At 48.2% G+C, this 17,444-nt stretch overlaps 1 protein-coding gene across 2 annotated transcripts in view; it reads right to left on the bottom strand.

Annotated features, from left to right (window-relative positions):
- Positions 1 to 8,091, bottom strand: part of TSPAN9 (tetraspanin 9) — a 196,976-nt gene extending 188,885 nt beyond the window's left edge. Inside the window, exons 1-2 of one of the 2 annotated variants that reach the window (XM_079774391.1) lie at positions 7,956 to 8,091; positions 2,254 to 2,315 (exon numbers count right to left, since the gene is read on the bottom strand). The gene's annotated coding sequence lies outside the window, so the exon portion shown is untranslated. The remainder of the gene's footprint in view (positions 1 to 2,253; positions 2,316 to 7,955) is intronic. The other variant, XM_079774390.1, reaches the window with a different exon arrangement.
- Between the last annotated feature and the right edge of the window lie 9,353 nt (positions 8,092 to 17,444).

A 17,444-nucleotide genomic window follows, 5' to 3' on the forward strand; every position in this document is an offset into this window, starting at 1 on the left:
TGGACCCAGGCAGACACTCTTGTTTCATTATGCTGTGGCTATCATTGAAGTTGAAATTATTAACTTATTGTGCTGGACTCCAGCAATGGAGCCTTCTACCTCCTAAATGCATCAGGCTGGGGCAGGAGGCAGTTAAAACGGAAGTAGCAGCAGAGCCATGAGCAGAGGGTGGAAGTCAGGCAGCAAGGCCCTGCCACTAACCAGACAGGTGACCATCTCTGTAAACAACCTTCACCCCCATCCAGCTTCTATCAAAAATCAGAGCCTTGGGTTTACTCATTAACTTTCCTCTTCCATCCACTTCTAGGCCAGGGCCAGAGAGCACACAGCAAGAGGAAGAGGTATCTGGGAAGCCCCAGGATTAGAAGCCAAGACTTGTGCCTTCATCCCACCTGAGAAACCACCTCCATCAGAGCTGGAAGGAACCTTAGCAATCGATAACCCAGCCGCTCCTTCTGTGGGTAGAAGACGACCTGAAGAAAGCAAGTAACTTGCCAAAGGTCACCGAGCCTGTTAGAGGCAGAGGCAGGAGCCAGGATTAGAACCTCCCGCCCGGGAGCTGGTCATCATTCCAGAGGTTCAAAGGCATGACAGCCCTCTGAGGCCAAAGCCATAGGAGAGGATACACTTCCTGTCCGGAAAGTCCTCCACTCAGGTCTCCCTCTTGTGGCTTCAACACAGATGCACAGAAGGACGGTCATCTGGCTAAGGTGACTGGTGATGTCAGACCATGCAGGCCTCCTGGGAAGCTCCCCACCAAGTCCTCCCCCTAGGACCAGGCCCCGCAGAACCTGTGTCATGGGACAGGATATGCTGAGGAGCCAGGATGTGCTGAGCAGCAAGGCCTCTCATCACTTGGCCTCAGCCCTTCCCTCCCCACCACCTGATTTTCACCAGGCTGATTACCCTCAGCCCGGGCCCATGTGCCTGTCTGCCCTGCATAGTCCACTCACAGGTGGTGCCCCAAACCCAAGAGCAGTGAGAATGAAAGTGGATACCCATCCAGGTCCCAGGGAGGGGGGAGACTTAAAATGGGAGTTTCCATATTCCTGCTGCAGCAGCTCCAGGCAGGCCCTGCCCAGGACCTTATGAGAACAGCCAGCCAAGTTCTGCTGTAGGACAGGCAGCGTGGCAGCCGGACTGCCTGGGTTTGAACCCTGCAAGTCTCTGACCAACTCTCTCCTTAGCTGCTGCCTTTATAAAATGGGGGGAAATGACAGCTACCTCCCTAGACTCTTGTGAAAATTAAATGAGATTTAAATTAAGATTAATACACTTTAAATAAATTAGTTGTGGACATATGTAAAGAGTCTGAAACTGTGGCCCATGAGGATAGTGACAAATATAAATATTGGCAACCCAAGTACAATGTGCAAAAACATGGCAGGACAATAAGGTTGGTGGCCACTCCTGAAACACCAAATAATTTCTGCTGGAACTTAGAGAAGGGACCCTTTTGGCAGGTTAAGCTACCAGCCAGCACCATCCTTTCCGCAACCACCACCCCCACGGCCACACTGCTAGATTCTTAGAAGGTAGAAGATTTACACATCACCCAGCAGGAGGAAGCCACAGAATAAAACACACAGAAAGTAAAACATGAAAAGACCAGGGTCTGTAAGCAGCAACCCTAGGGAACCTGAATCAGCAGCATCCACACAGGCTGCCTAAAGTAGATCCACAGGGGCTGGATGAACCAGTGCTGGGAACAAAGCAAGACCCCCCGAGTCCATAGGAGCAGAGAGGAGGACCTTGATGAGGGTCCCCGCAGAGGGTGCCACCTGGAGGGCCAGGGGCATTCCTGTAGCAGCCAGAGCAGGGGAATAAGAGTTAGACAGCATTGGCCAGATTCCCACAGATGCTTTTTTGAATGGCTGGTGGGAGGTCCTCCACCCTAGCTCCCAAGCCTGCTGGGAGGAGACAGGAAGCAGGAAGTTACAGGCCTCTCCTGCTTCCCTAGGCTTCCTCCTTACAATCAGGGTGGTTCTCCAAGAAAGAAATTAAGAATATTGCTAGCTGCCAATCAGAAACAGTAGGGAGGAGGATCTCTCTCCTGGCCCCCAAAGCCCGATTTAAGGAGCTTATCACTTCCAAGTCAAGTGCTAGGGCAGAGAGACGGTCTAAAAAAATATCAGTATCCTATGTTATCCTCCTCCCCAACCCACAGTTAAAGGGCAAAAGCGACTCTGACTTCAGTTTATAGCACAAAGACTTTCTAAGGCTCCACCACAATGGACCCAGACCAATACTGACCTGTTTTCTTTGAGTTTCCTACAAACACCTTGGCTGCTGACAGATAAGATCTCAGGATATTCCTGCAGGAAAACAAAAATTAGGTCATCACTTCTCTGTGAAGCCACTCTAGGGTGAATGTTGTCCAGCAGTGGCCACTCTTTGGGGCAGCAGTCTCCCATCAAGAACCCATTCATTCAATAGGTGGAGAAAGCCAGAAATGGCACACTGGTTCCAGCTGCTGTGCCCATTCCACTGAGCTGGTGGTGGGTGCCTAAAGCATCATTAGCAGAACCCAAGCCCTGGAAAGACCACTGTGATCAATTAGTGATGTCTGGTATGGGCAGTTACGTAAGAGTACCCATGTCATCTCTGAGGTAGACCCCGGGCACCCAAAGATTTAATGTTAGTAATTTTGATCACTCACAAGCAACCCAAAGTTTCAAGATATGTAAAAGTGTGTAACTTTATTGAGACACGAATTTGATTCACATACCCTAGGTGGCTGATGTAAAGAACAGGCCACTTTGTTTTCATCTCTACCACATCCAAAGTACTCTTGTGGAGCAATAAAAACTTGGTGGAAAATGGCCATCAAATGAGAGATGAAATTGTAGCAGAAGTTTAAAGGGTAGTTAATTTGGGGTGTGAAGATACACAGGAAACACTCGGCTCTGTGGAAACACGACTCTGGAGAAATCCAGGCCCATGTAAAAATTTTCCTGCGGATGCAAATTTGGGATTCTAGAAGGTACAAGATTATTTTTTGAGGGGATGGCAAAATGGATTCTTATTTTTTATTGAAATATAATTGACATATAAATTATATTAGTTTCAGATATACAAATAATTGTTTGATATTTGTACATATTAAAAAATGACAACCACATAAGTCTAGTCAACATCCATCAACATACATACATAGTTACAATTTGTTTTTCTTGTGATGAAAACTTTTAAGATCTATTCACTTACCAACTTTCAAATATACAGTACAGTATTAACTACTAGATGCCCGGTGCACGAAATTCATGCATGAGTAGGGTCCCTAAGCCTGGCCGGCAATCAGGGCTGATCTGTGGGGCAATCAGTGGGGCGATCGGGAGGGGGACCCCCATGCTGGCACCCACCTTGGCCGGCCTGGCGCCCCTGCTCACCGGCCCCACCTGAGTGGGCTGGCCCCACCCCCCAATCGCCCTGCCTCCACCACTGCTGGTCCCCGCCACCCCCCTGCCACCCACGCACTGGCTGGCCCCACCCTCCCACCCCCGTCACCACCACAACCGCAAGTCGCCTCCCTCTGCAGGGCAACTGGCGGGGTGGTGATGGGGGGCTCCCCCGCTGCCACACGCCTTGGCTGGCCTGGGGGCTGCAGGCTGGGGAGGCAGCTCCTGCATTGAGCATCTGCCCCTGGTGGTCAGCGTGCGTCATAGTGATTAGTCATTCCACCGGTAGTTCCGCCATTCAGTTGATTTGCATATTAGGCTTTTATTATATAGGAGAGGACAGTCACCATGCATACATTACATTCCCATGACAAGACTAATTTCTTGAAATGTCAGGGGTCCTCTGACACTGTGCCTACTCTATGTCTCTCAGCAGTGGGTACTGGGCCAAGGAGAACGTAGAGGTGGTTAGAATCTAAGCCTGAAGGAGCTTACAATCTAATTAGAGAAACTATGATACTCACTAGAATAGCAAGTGGCACTGCATCTTCCCAATGATGCTCAGAATCCATTTCAATCCCCCTTCGTCCTTTCCTCACCACCCCAGCCAACCAATTCACAAATTGTCTCAATCCTTCTCCCAAAATATCTCAGATTCAGTCCTTTCTCTCCATTCCTCACAGCTGCCCAGCCACTCTCCCCACCATGATTTCCCCTCTTAACAGACCCCAGACTCACCCACCTGAGGCCTAGCCCTGCTTCTGTAACCCCTATTCAAAACCCTGCCAAGTTCCAGGGCTTCCCAAGGAGTGCACAGGGTGGGCACTCACATTCTCTTGAATGAATGGATAGATGAAATTCTTTGGCTGGACATTTGAAGCTGCCTACTATATAGCCATTGTCTCCCTATCTAGCCTTTTATTTCTCTGCTTCCCTCCACATAACCCACTCACTGGCCAACCTATGCTATTTACACACTGCAACACTTACTTAGTGCCTTTCCTCAGGTTGGTTCCTCCTCCCTTCTGTGAAATGCAAGCCACCCTTCAAAGTTCATGTCAGATACCACCTGCTACATGAAGCATTCCTCCAGAATCAGGGTGACTTGTCCTGCTGTTTGAACCCACGTAACATTCTCCTCTCACAGGCCACTCACCTTATAGTTCGATTTGTCACTGTTGAACCCCTTTCTTAACCCTTTACTACACTATAAGCCCCATGAAGACAAGGACCTTTACCTTTTTGCATCACCAGAACTTAGAACAGACTCTTGTCCTATGACACATACATACTAAGTATTCATCAAATTCACTGAAGAATCACCCCATCTACACTAATAAAAGAGAAAGATGCAAATTGACTGTGCCTTCGCGACACCCACCAGCCAATCAGGAGTGAGTATGCAAATTAACCCAACAAAGATTGCTGGTTAATTTGCATACACAGGCACCGCCCCAGCAGCTCCGGGCCTCTGGGCAGCGTGGGAAGTTGGAAAGGCAGCTCCGAGCGGAGCGAAGGCAGAAGGGTGGCTCCAGCCAGAGTGAAGGTGGTGCCAGCAGCCAGGGGAAGGAAGGCCCATTCTTGCACGAATCTTTGTGCATCGGGCCTCTAGTGTAATATATAAAAGCCAGGAGAGATGAAGACAAAAAATGTCATAGGAGTTTCAAAGAAACTTTTAGGATAGGTGAGCCAGGGAAGGTTCCATGAAAGAGCTCAGACATGAGTCGGGTCTTGGAAGAGGGAGAGGGCTGGGAAAGAGCATTCCAGGAAGATGGGACAGTATGAACTAAAAGACAAAGGAATGAGCAAAGCATGCTTGGGAGATCCATCTGGCTAGAACTGAGGGTTCCTGGAGGGAGACCAGTGGGAGATAAGGCTACACAGGCAGGCCTGGAATGGATAGAAAGGATGTCGAGTGCCAGGCTATGGCACTTGGATTAGATCCATTCCCTCAGTCACTGGGGATGACAACCACAGCAGGCCTGGGCCTTAATAGTAAAAAAAGGAAGTCTTGTTCCAAGCATATTAGTCTAGTCTCCTCAGCTAGAGTATAAATAACAGCCACCATCTTCTGCACACCTGCTATGTAGGAGGCCCGAAGCTTCGTGCTTCACATACATTACCTCATTGCTCCTCCAAAGGCCTGAGAGACTGCTACTGTTATCCTTACTTTGCAAGCAGGAAACTAAAGCTATGAGAGGTGAAGGCACTTGCCCAAGGCCTCACCAACTCACTCATTCACTTAACAATACTCCAGTGCTGGAGTTAGAGACTCAGGGATGAGGACCAGCACGCTGGCCAGCCACCCCTGGCCCAGGGGCTTCCCACTTAAGCTGAGCTGCTTCTCCTTAATTCCTCAAAGGCAACATTTATGAAGCACATAGTAGGAGCTGAATAAAGCACAGTAAGTAGAATGGAGGTTGCCAAGGGCTGGGGGAGGGAGAAATGAAAAGTTACTGTTTAATGGGTATACAGTTTCAGTTATGCAGATGAGAAAGTTTGGAGATCTGATGGACAATGAATATACTTAATGCAATTGAACTGGACATTTTAAAATGTTTAAGATGATAAATTTTGTGTTTTTTACCACAATTAAAAAAATTTTTCACTTATTAATTGTCTGACTGGCTGCCAATATGATCTTATACTGCTAATTATATGGTGCCAGAACAGACTCTAGAAAGATTTTACCCCAATAACCCTCCAAAACAGAAATTTGGAAAGAGGAGGTAATGTGCCCAGAGCTGCACACATAGGTGGTGTTGAGGCTAAGATCCTCCAGCTCAATAGAGAAAAATGGCAGATGGCAGCACAGCACAACAGGAAAGCACAGGCATGATGCGTCAGAGGCCACAGGTTCAAGTTCTATTTCTTCCACTTAATAAGTTCGTGACCTCAGAGAAGTCATTTATTCTCTCTGAGCCTCACTTTCCCAACCTATAAGAAGGCAATTAAAAATAACATATACTTTAAAAGATTATATGTGACTCAAATAAAATTATATACACCTAATGTTCAGAGAAAGCACTTGGTCAACTATACATTATTTTATAAACACTAGTTATTGTTATTAATATTAAATATCAGTTCCTAGATTTAAAAAAGATTAATATCTGATTAATTCAAATAAACAATAATCCCACTTCATTGTAGCCTACTCTCTGTGGTCCAGAGCCTTGCACACAGCAGGTCTTCCAAGAATGAGTACAGAACAGAATTACCCTTCAGGTTTTATCCACCCCTATCCACTTCCCTTCCTCACCCCCGACCCACCGCCCAGCTGCAACAGCCATGCCAGAACCAGGCAGAGGGTAGGAAGCTGGTGTAAATGTCTGCCTCCCTGGCTGCATTCCTTAGCTAAATATAAATGATTTGTACAGTCCATTGTTTGAAATTATCCCTAATACCTCTTCTCCCCTCCATTACTTAGGATGACAAGCTGACTGTACATCTTTATAGCAGAACTACATACAAAACATTCCCTATAACTATTTTTAGTAGAGAGAGGAAAGCTGGCTAGTACACGGGGGTCAGAGCCTGAGTCCTCAGTTTTCTCCACTAGTCCAGGAAAGCTTCCTGGAGGAGGAAATACCTGAGTCAGAGAAGAGGACAGTTGCAGGTCAGAAGGGCACCCTCACATAAGGAGTTTGGTTCTCTGAACCAAAGGGAGGTGAGTAGCTGCCTTCTGGTTTTCGTTTTGGGGATGGGGAAAGGTCCACACAGCCCAGGGGATCCCATACTACCCAATGCTTCAAATTTCCGGGACTCCGCAGGCATCCAGGGAAGAGGTAGAGAAGAGAACAATATCTTTTGCAAAGAAAGAAGAACCAAGACTCCAGTTTCGAGATACACAAGTACAAATACTGCCCTCATAACAAGCCAGTTTCTTCTTTGGACTTTTTTTATTTAACCACAAGAAAGTTTCTTAAAGTCCCAAAGCTGAGGCACAGATGGACTACATCTTGTACCTTGAGGTGTGCCAAAGCTCTGTCACTCTGAGTGCCGATTAGCCAGCAGTGACCCAAGGAATGGGGGCGGGGGTGGGGGGGAAGGAGGAGGGCCTGCAGGCGGTAACCCAGTCCTGATCGAACCCCTAGCCCGCCCTGGGGGTGCTGTATGGACAACCCCCAAGCCACTGGGGTCTACTGGGCCACACAGTCAGAAACCCATGACAGCTCCCAGGCTCTCCCTTTCTGCTGCACCCCTCAGACCTCCCATCCCTTCGCCAGGGACCCCTCGGTTCACCCTCCCTCGCTCCACTCCCAAAAGGTCCTCCGAGCCTCTCCGTGCAGATCCCTCTTCGCCCCAATCCCGGGCCCCCCCACACACACCTTCCTCTTCCTGGGCCGCGTCCTGGCCCTCGCAGAGAGCCTGCCCCATCCCTCCCTCATTCCGCCCCACAGCCGCCCTCCCGACACCCCCTTCTCGGGGCGCCCCTGAGGCGCTCCCCTCTCTGGAAACCTGGTGAAGGGCTCGCCTAGCTCACCCAAAGCCGTCCCGGATCCCGCAAGCTCGCCCGGCCCGCTCCCGAGCCCGCCCGCCCGGGGCCGCACTCACCGAGCTCCCAGGAATGCGGGATCCCGGCTCCCTCGAGCTCCCTCGCCGCCACCGCCACAGCCACCGCCAGCGGAAACGGGGGGCGGGGCCTTCCCGGGAATGGCGAGGCTGCGGGGCGGGGCCGGCCGCGGGGCGGGGGCGGGGCAAGGCTTCGGGGGCGGGGCTATGCGAGGCCGCGGGGCGGGGCCTGCCCGGGAATGGCAGGGCTGCAGGGCGGGGGCGGGGCGAGGCCGCGGGGCGGGGCGAGGCCGCGGGGCGGGGAGGGGCGTGGCGGGTCCACCGGGGCCCGGGCCGGGGCTGAGCGTGAGGGGCGGGGTGACAGGGCTGCCAGAAGGAGCTGGAGCGTGCGCTGGGGCCCCGGCCGAGGTTGCGGGAGGATCAGGGGGTCTGCAACACCCACTATCTGGTTCCCCTGCGTCGGAGCTGGAGGGAGCCCGAGGAGGGAAGCCAGGGTCGTGCTGGACACGGGTTTCCCGAGCCGGTCGGGGCCGCCTGTGGGTCTCCGGAACCCCCGCACCACCGCCTGGATCCTCGGATTGGCCGCTCATCAGAGGCGCTAGTACGACGCCTTCCCCTCGCCCTCACAGCCCGAGCCGCAGCCCGGACCTGACTTTGGGGAGGGGAGGTCAGGGCCTGTGTGTGCGCGCTCCGGGGCTCGGCCCCATTCTCCACCCTAGGTCCTCGCTGGCAGGGATCTCAGCTTTCCCCTCGGGCCAGGCTCTCTGATCTCACCACCCCCACCTCCACACCTAAGAAATCCTTCCCTGGTATTTGGGACGGACTATTTGAGATGTTGACGTCGCGGGTGTGTATTAGATACTGCCGGGAGGAGCCGCTATCTTGTCTCCCCGGGAGCTAAAGGCCTCCAAGTGCTGGTAAAGGGCATGGTATGCCCGGAAGAACTGAACTGAAGCAGGAAAAACTCAAGTTAGACATCTCTGGCAGAGTGCTTCCTATAGGCATTTCCAGGCCTGGATTCTTGAAGCAGAAGACCCGGACTCTTCTCTGAAGTGACCACTGGCAGCCGTCATCATCATTACTGCCATCAAATGTATTCTGTGCTTCCCATGTGCACGATCATGTTCTAAATATGAGTTGAGACAAAGTTTTAGACCTGCTTATAATCTCCTAATTAGACTGGCAATTTCCATTCATCTCCTCAGCCCCCACCCCCTCATACACACACAGTCTTGTTTGTGTCTTTTAGACTTAAATCAATAGCCCATCTCCTGACTCTCCATTCCCCTCCTTCAAAACCTTATTCAATGCCCCACCCATAAATTCTTCCAAGGCTAGCCCCCATTAGCCCCAATCTCTCCAGCCCTCTAGCACATATTTGCAAACTCCAGTCAACTTCCAGAAGAAATTGTTACCCGGAGAGGGAAAGGGGCTTGCTAAGGATGTCTGCTGGTGACTGCTCTTACTGTAAAGGCCGGAGGCAGCCTGGTGTGGTAGAAACCACAGGGCTTTGGAGCCATGCAGATCTGGAATCCTGGCTCTGCCTTTTGTGCACTGTACCTCTCTAGTTTCTTCACCCTAATAATACCAATGCCACAGGGTTGATGGGATGGCCAAGATGATGGGGGCAAAAGCACAACGTTTGATTTTGTTAGCTTCCTCCTGCCCTTTAAAAAAGATAAGTGCCGGGAGCCAATTCCAGCATGTCATAATTACAAGAGTTTTATCAAAAGGTTGATGAAACTTGGGGGCTCAACAAGGGCTGAGTCACATATGTAATTACCTGTTGGAGTGGCTAGAGGGTCCTCCTGCCCTTTAAAAAAGATAAGCAAATTTGATAACCAAAGATTATGAGCCTTAGCGATGGAAAAAACCTTAGAAAAAACCCTTCAAGCAATAACCCAGGAAGTGGCCAAACTGCTCACCCTCCTTCAACACATCCAGAGAAGGCGGACTCAGTGCCTCCAAAGGGGTTCACAGCTGCAGGGAAAAGCCATGGAGGGAAGCCACAGATGATACGTAATTATTCAACATGAGGAGGCTTACAGTCTGTAAGGCAGACACATACTGCTAGGTCCACAGAGGACAAAACTCAAACAAATACCTGACAAGGAGGCAAGATTTTAGGGCAGGAACTCCCAAAAGCATGTTGTCACTGCTGACTGCACCAGGCTTCTGAGGAATGTCAGTGAGTCTGTGGCCTGGAGATTCTGGAAGTGCTGAGGAAAAGGTAGGGTGACTATATCCAGGTTGTCGGGAACATGCCATTTACTACTCCTGACATAGTTATTAATAGTCCCCCATTCACTCTCAAAATATCTTAGTTTGGACAATAAATTATAGGTCACATTAACTATGAACAAAGGCAGTATTCCAAACAGCTCCTACCAGCCCTGCATATCAGCAATTCTGCCGGAATTGCTGCATCCCCAGAGACCTCTAAAGATAGTATGTCAGTTTATTCCCCTTGAAATCACCAAATCCAATCAAAAATGATAAACAAGCAAAAATTAAGTTTCCAGCCAGCCACCCCAAGTCAAGGGACAGACAGTGCTTGCTGAATTGTGACACCTAGTGGGGAGAATTCACCCTGTTGGAGGCTTTTTCCTACACTGCATTTAGCCAGTTTTCTTTTTCCCTTGTAGCTTGTAAAGCACAGAACAGCAGTTAACATTTTCCAAATGCTTATGTGCCAGGCACAGGTCTAAGTGCTTTACATGTTCTAATTCATTTGATCCTCATCAGCCCTCCATTTTACTTTTTTTTAAAATATATATTTTATTGATTTTTTACAGAGAGGAGGGAGAGGGAGAGAGAGTTAGAAACATTGATGAGAGAGAAAAATCAATCAGCTGCCTCTGCACACCCCCTACTGGGGATGTGCCCGCAACCAAGGTACATGCCCTTGACCGGAATTGAACCTGGGACCCTTCAATCCGCAGGCCGACACTCTATCCACTGAGCCAAACCCGTTAGGGCCAGCCCTCCATTTTAAAAGATGAGGAAATTGAGGATAAAAAAAACGTTAGTTAGCCCACCAGTTTGGCTCAGTGGATAGAGCGTCGGCCTGTGGACTCAAGGGTACCAGGTTCAATTCCGGTTAGGGGCATGTACTTTGGTTGTGGGTACATCCCCAGTAGGGGGTGTGCAGGAGGCAGCTGATTGATGTTTCTCTCTCATCAATGTTTCTAACTCTCTCTCCCTCTCCCTTCCTCTCTGTAAAAAATCAATAAAATAAATAAATAAATAAATAAATAAATAAATAAATAAATAAATAAATAAGTTAGGTAAGCCCTATCGGCTTGGCTCAGTAGTTGAGCGTAGACCTATGAACCAGGAGGTCACTGTTTGATTCCCAGTCCAGGCACATGCCTGGGCTGTGGACTCGATCCCCAGTGACGGGCATGCAGGAGGCAACCAATCAATGATTCTCTCTCATCATTGATATTTCTATCTCTCTCCCTCTCCCTTCCTCTCTGAAATCAATAGGGGGGAGGGGTTAAAAATAAGTTAGGCATTTTCCCCCAGGTCATTTAGCCAGTAAATGACTGCCAAGGTTTAACCCCAGTTTGTCTGGTTGCAGGTCCTGGCACTTAATTGCTACTCTATCCAGCTTCTATCAGTTGCATGTGCAAAGTTACTTCAGAGGTGTCTTCATATCTTTGATCAACTCTCCTACATGAGGTGACAAAAAGGGGGAGTGAGAACAGAGTGTACTAGGACAGCGGTAGCCAACCTTTCGGACCTCATGGACCACCAGTGGTCCGTGGACCATCGGTTGGTGACCGCTGTACTAGAAGGTCAGCATCCACATCTACTAGTAATGAGTGGTCAAATCTACCCAGGATTAAAATCAGGGCATTAAATCAATGATAAGACATACAGTGTCAGTTAAGTGCACAGTGGAGCTGCTAGTTTAAAGAAGGAATGAAATAGTTCCTTGCCCTGGCCAGTGTGGCTCAGTTGATTGGGCATTGTCCTGTTCTCTAAAAGGTTGCTGGTTCGATTCCCCATCAGGGCACATGCCCCAGTTGTGGGCTCGATCCCCAGTAGGGGGCATACAGGAGGCAGCTGATCCATGTTTCTCTCTCCCTCTCCCTTCCACTCTCTCTAAAAATCAATTCGAAAAAAAAGAATGAAGCAGTTCCTTCCCTACATCACCCCCTTCAACAATATTTATTTGTGCAAACTGAACAGTGGTTGCTGGTCACTGAAGCCTATCAGCTGCACCAAGAGGACCCAAACCAAGACCTCCCACCGTTGTCCGGGTGAGGCAGGCAGAAGTGGCCAAGACTGTTCTGCTTCTTTTCCAGGCTCCCTCTTCTAAAGAATACGTATCATCCCAAGGGCCTCTCCCCTTCTTCCTTCAACTTCTTTCTCTTCCAAAGCTCAAAGTGGTGAGTGTAGCAGGATTGAGGGAACCATTAGGCTTTGCAGACCAGATGGTCTCTGTCACAACTACTCAACTCTGCCATTATAGCACAAAAGCAGCCATAGGCAATGCATAAATGAATGAGCACAACTGTGTTCCAATAAAACTTTATTTACAAAAACATGGATCAGCCTGGCTGGTGTGGCTCAGTTAGTTGGAGCATCGTCCCATACATCAAAAAGTTCCAGGTTCATCCGGCCGGCGTGGCTCAGTGGTTGAGCATCAACCTATGAACCAGGAAGTCACAGTTCAATTCCCAGTCAGGGCTCATGCCCAGGTTGTGGACTCGATCCCCAGTAGGGGACATGCAGGAGGCAGCCGATCAATGATTCTCTCTCATCATTGGTGTTTCTATCCCTCTCACCCCTCTCCCTTCCTCTCTGAAATCAATAAAAATATACTTTAACCCTTTGCACTCGCTTGCTTTTTTCTCCATTCCTTTATTCTACGCAGGATTTAATTTTTTAAATACCCCAGATTTTACAAAGCGTGGCAGTAGAATAAAAAACTGGAGTGTTTTTTTTTCATACAAACTTATTTATTGGGATTTTTTTTATATTTCAAATTATTGATACATTCAAAGAGTAATTTTAATCTCGACATCCGAGTGCAAAAGGTTAAAAAAAATTTTTAAGGTTTTGGGTTCAATTCCTGGTCAGGGCACATGCCCAGATTGTGAGTTTGATCCCAGTCAGGGTGTGTACAGGAGGCAACCAATTGATGTTTCTCTTTCACATTAATGTTTCTCTTTCTCTCCCTCTCCCTTCCTCTCTCGCTCTAAAATCAATTAAAAAAAAAAAAACAAAAAACAAGTTCTCAGGTGAGGATTAAAAAAAAACTAACAGGTAACCCCTGCACCAAATTAGGGCCTTCAAATTCCTATCTTCAGATGTATTGCAGGGGCGAGAGTGGGTTGGATCCAAGTTCTCAAATGTGAAAAACAAAGAAAAACGGATTAAAATCATTGAGTGTAATGAACACCAGTAACTCTGGGTGGGTGTGCACATGTACATGTGTGACCCCGGGTGGGTCAGTGCCTGCAGGAAGCATGCACTTTCAAGGAGCAGCTGGTTTCTGAGCTGCCTAGATTTTGCAAAGTCTTGGTCAGACCTTTCTAAAGAAGTGCAGATTCTATGTCTGGAATTCCTGGTGGTCAACATGTACTCTGTAAAGACAAAAAATGCACAACATTGTGAAATCAGACAAAGTATACAGGCCAAAAAAAGCAGAACATCCCTGCAGAAGGTCTTTGGGAAAGCTAAAGCTGTTGGTTGGCATTTATCCAGCTATTATAGAATCTTAGAAACATGTGATAACAACTATCTATGAGTGTCTGTGCATGTGTGTATGTGTGTGTGTATGTCACTTGTATACCATCTAGCTGAACATGTGAGCAGCAACTGAGAAATTTGTATGGCTGGTTGTAATCAATAAATCTATACAATAATAGAAGAATATGCAAATTGTCCGGGACACTGTCACAGTAATAGTAACGACCAAGCAGGCTGTGTTGGGTGACAAGGCTGGCAGGGGGGTTAGTGAGGGACAACCAAATGACTGAACAGCAGGCTGTGTAGGGCAACCAGGCCAGCGGGGGGGGGGGGGCAGTTGGGGGTGATCAGGCCGGCAAGCAGAGGCAGTTAGAAGTGATCAGGCTGGCGGGGGGGGGGGGGGGTAGTTAGAGGCAATCAGGCAGGCAGGCAGGTGAGCAGTTAGGAGCCAGCAGTCCTGGATTGTGAGAGGGATGTCGGACATCCCCCAAGGGGTCCCAGATTGGAGAGGGTGTAGGCTGGGCTGAGGGGACCCCACCCATGCATGAATTTCATGCACCGGGCCTCTAGTATAACAATAATAGCCATTTCAGCTACATTTGTATCAACTTTCTTAATGAGCTTAGAATATTCCTATATGCTTAGAAAGGCAATTCCATTGTTTAAAATCACACTTCAAATTCTGCCCTGAAGACCAAAAAGCGTTAAACCCAAATATGAATTTGCCATAGTACAGGAAATGTTAATATGCCTGGAGCAAGGGAATTGGGGCCAGGGCATGATGCAAGATAAGAGGAAAGAATCACATAGGCAGCAGACTGTGCCAGGTCATGTTAAGGATTTTGACATGTACATATGTCATAAGTACGTCATAAATTGAAGTGTTTTAAATAAGAGAGCCAGAGGATCAGATTTGCATTTTGAGACTATTTGGCTGTAGTATAGAGTGCCAATTGGAGGGATACAGGGACCAACATGGAGACAGTAGGCTTTAGCAGTGGTCTAGGCACAAGATGGAGTTAGCTTGGTCTAGATTAGTGGTAGTGACAAAGAAGGGATATCATAGACCTGATCGAGGTTTGGAAAGTGAAATGTACAGATTGGCAATGAATATGATGGATTAGGGAGGGAAGGGTGTTAAGAATGAGTCGTCAGGTTTCTGGCCAGCCTAAGAGGATGGTTGGTGGAGCCAACCATGGAGCTAGGCAACAGGGGAAGAGGATTAGATTGAAGGGGAAAATAGACAATGGCTAATAAGTATCCATCAGATTTAGTGAGCTTAAGGTCACTGGGGATCTTGGCAAAAGCCTTTTTTGTTTTGGATTTTTTTGGGGGGAGAGGTGTTGTGTTTTTTCTTTGCCATGAGGCGGCAGAACTTGGTTCTCTTATTGGAGTGGCCGAAAAGCGGAGACTCCTCCTCCCCCTCCGTCCTCATGTAGATAATTTGATTCACACCACAAGCATCCAGGTATTGGTACCTAATACATTTACCTCTTAAAGAAACCAGAGCCCAAACTGGTTTGGCTCAGTGGATAGAGCGTTGGCCTGCGGACTGAAAGGTCCCAGGTTCGATTCCGGTCAAGGGCATGTACCTTGGTTGCGGGCACATCCCCAGTCGGGGGTGTGCAGGAGGCAGCTGATCGATGTTTCTCCATCATCGATGTTTCTAACTCTCTATCCCTCTCCCTTCCTCTCTGTAAAAAATCAATAAAATATATTAAAAAAGAAAAGAAACCAGAGCTCCTTGGAGACTAGCTGATTCCTTACTGTGGACAAGAAAAGTCAAAGCAGACCTAAGTCTGCCAGATGATGCCAGAAGCATGTTAATTTTTTTTAAATCCTCACCTGAAGATACTTTTCCATTGATTTTTAGAGAGAATGGAAGGGAGGGGGAGAGACAGAGAAACATTGATGTGAGAGAGACACATCGATTGGTTGACTCCCTCACACACCCTGACCAGGGCTCAGCTCTTGACTGGAATCAAACCCAGGACCCTTCAGTCCATGGGCCAATGCTCTATCCCCTGAGCCAAACCAGCTCGGCCAGGGGCATATTAATTTTGAAGCAGTGTTAAGAGGAAAAGAAACACAGGAAAAAAAAAAAGACAAAATGGAGACAATATGAGTATTAGAGAAAAAACAAAAGTCTTATGAAAAGCCTGAATCCATAATGGCATTAAAATGAGTTAGGCCAAAAAAAAAAAAAGGTACACGCGAATTCCCCAAAATGTCAACTATTTAAACAATGCCATGCTTTGGTTAATAATTAAGCTGTGGCCCTAGCTGGTTTGGCTCAGTGAATAGAGTGTCAGCCTGCGGATTCAAGGGTCCTGGGTTCAATTCTTTTTTTTATATATATATTTTTATTGATTTTTTCCAGAGAGGAAGACAGAGGGATAGAGAGTTAGAAACATCGATGAGAGAGAAACATCAATCAGCTGCCTCTTGCACACCCCCCACTGGGGATGTGCCCGCAACCAAGGTACATGCCCTTGACCGGAATCGAACCTGCGACCCTTGAGTCCGCAGACCGATGCTCTATCCACTGAGCCAAACCGGTTTCGGCATGGGTTCAATTCTTGTCAGGGCACGTGCCTGGGTTGTGGGCTCCATCCCCAGTAGGGGGCGTGCAGGAGGCAGCCAATCAATGATTCTCTCTCATCATTGATGCTTCTCTCTCTCCCTCTCTCTTCCTCTCTGAAATCAATAAAAATATCTATATAATAAAAGCCTAAACAACTAAATGACCGGAATGACTGCTCACTATGATGTGCACTGACCACCAACGGGCAGACGCTCAACACAGGAGCTGCCCCCTAGTGGTCAGTGTGCTCCCACAGGGGGAGTACCGCTCATCCAGAAGCCGGGCTCACCGCTGGCAGTGGTGGCGGGAGCCTCTCCCACCTCCGCAGCAGCGCTAAGGAGCAGCGAGCTGAGCGGTAAGCAGTGAGCAGGCGGGTGGTAAGGAGCGAGGGGTCCCAGACTGTGAGAGGGCACAGTCCGGGCTGAGGGACCTCCCCCCTTGCATGAATTTCATGCACCAGGCCTCTAGTATAATAATAATAATAATAATAATAATAATAATAATAATAATAATTGAGCTGTAAATTTTTTCTATTTATTTCCAAGCAGTGTGATACCCAGAAATAAAAGAAGCACTGAATTGTATTTTTTTTTGGTGTGATTTTTAAACGAATTTTGTTATTGTGGCACGCAATATATGACCAAAGGAAGGCATACCCACAGAGAGAGAGAAACATCAATGTGAGAGAGAGACATCAATTGTTGGGGCCTGGGACCCAGCCTGCAAGCGAGGTACGTGCTCTTGACCAGAATTGAACCCTCAAACCTTCAGTCCACAGGCCAACACTCTAAACACTGAGCAAAACTGGCTAGGGCTAAGTGTACAATTTTTATCTCCTTTTTAAGGTGTTGAAATAGTATAAAAAGCATGTGACATATTAGACGTGTGATGTTAATTTAATACTGAGGTAGATTAAGTTTAAAGGTTAAATGCTTACTAGTAAGTAAATATTAGATCTATAAGTTGAGACTTATTATGTTTCATGAATAATGTTTAGAAACAATTATGAATATACTAGTGGCCCGGTGCACAAAATTCGTGCATGGGGGGGGCATGTCCCTCAGCCCAGCCTGCACCCTCTCCAATCTGGGACCCCTCAGGGGATGTCTGACCCCTGTGGGATGGGGTCTAAACCTGCAGTCGGACATCCCTCTCGCAATCCAGGACTGCTGGCTCCTAACCACTCACCTGCCTGCCTGCCTGATCGCCCTGAACAACTCTGCCTGCCAGCCTGCTTGCCCACA

Source organism: Cnephaeus nilssonii (assembly GCF_951640355.1).
Source record: "Cnephaeus nilssonii genome assembly, chromosome: 6".
Taxonomy (NCBI): domain Eukaryota; kingdom Metazoa; phylum Chordata; class Mammalia; order Chiroptera; family Vespertilionidae; genus Cnephaeus; species Cnephaeus nilssonii.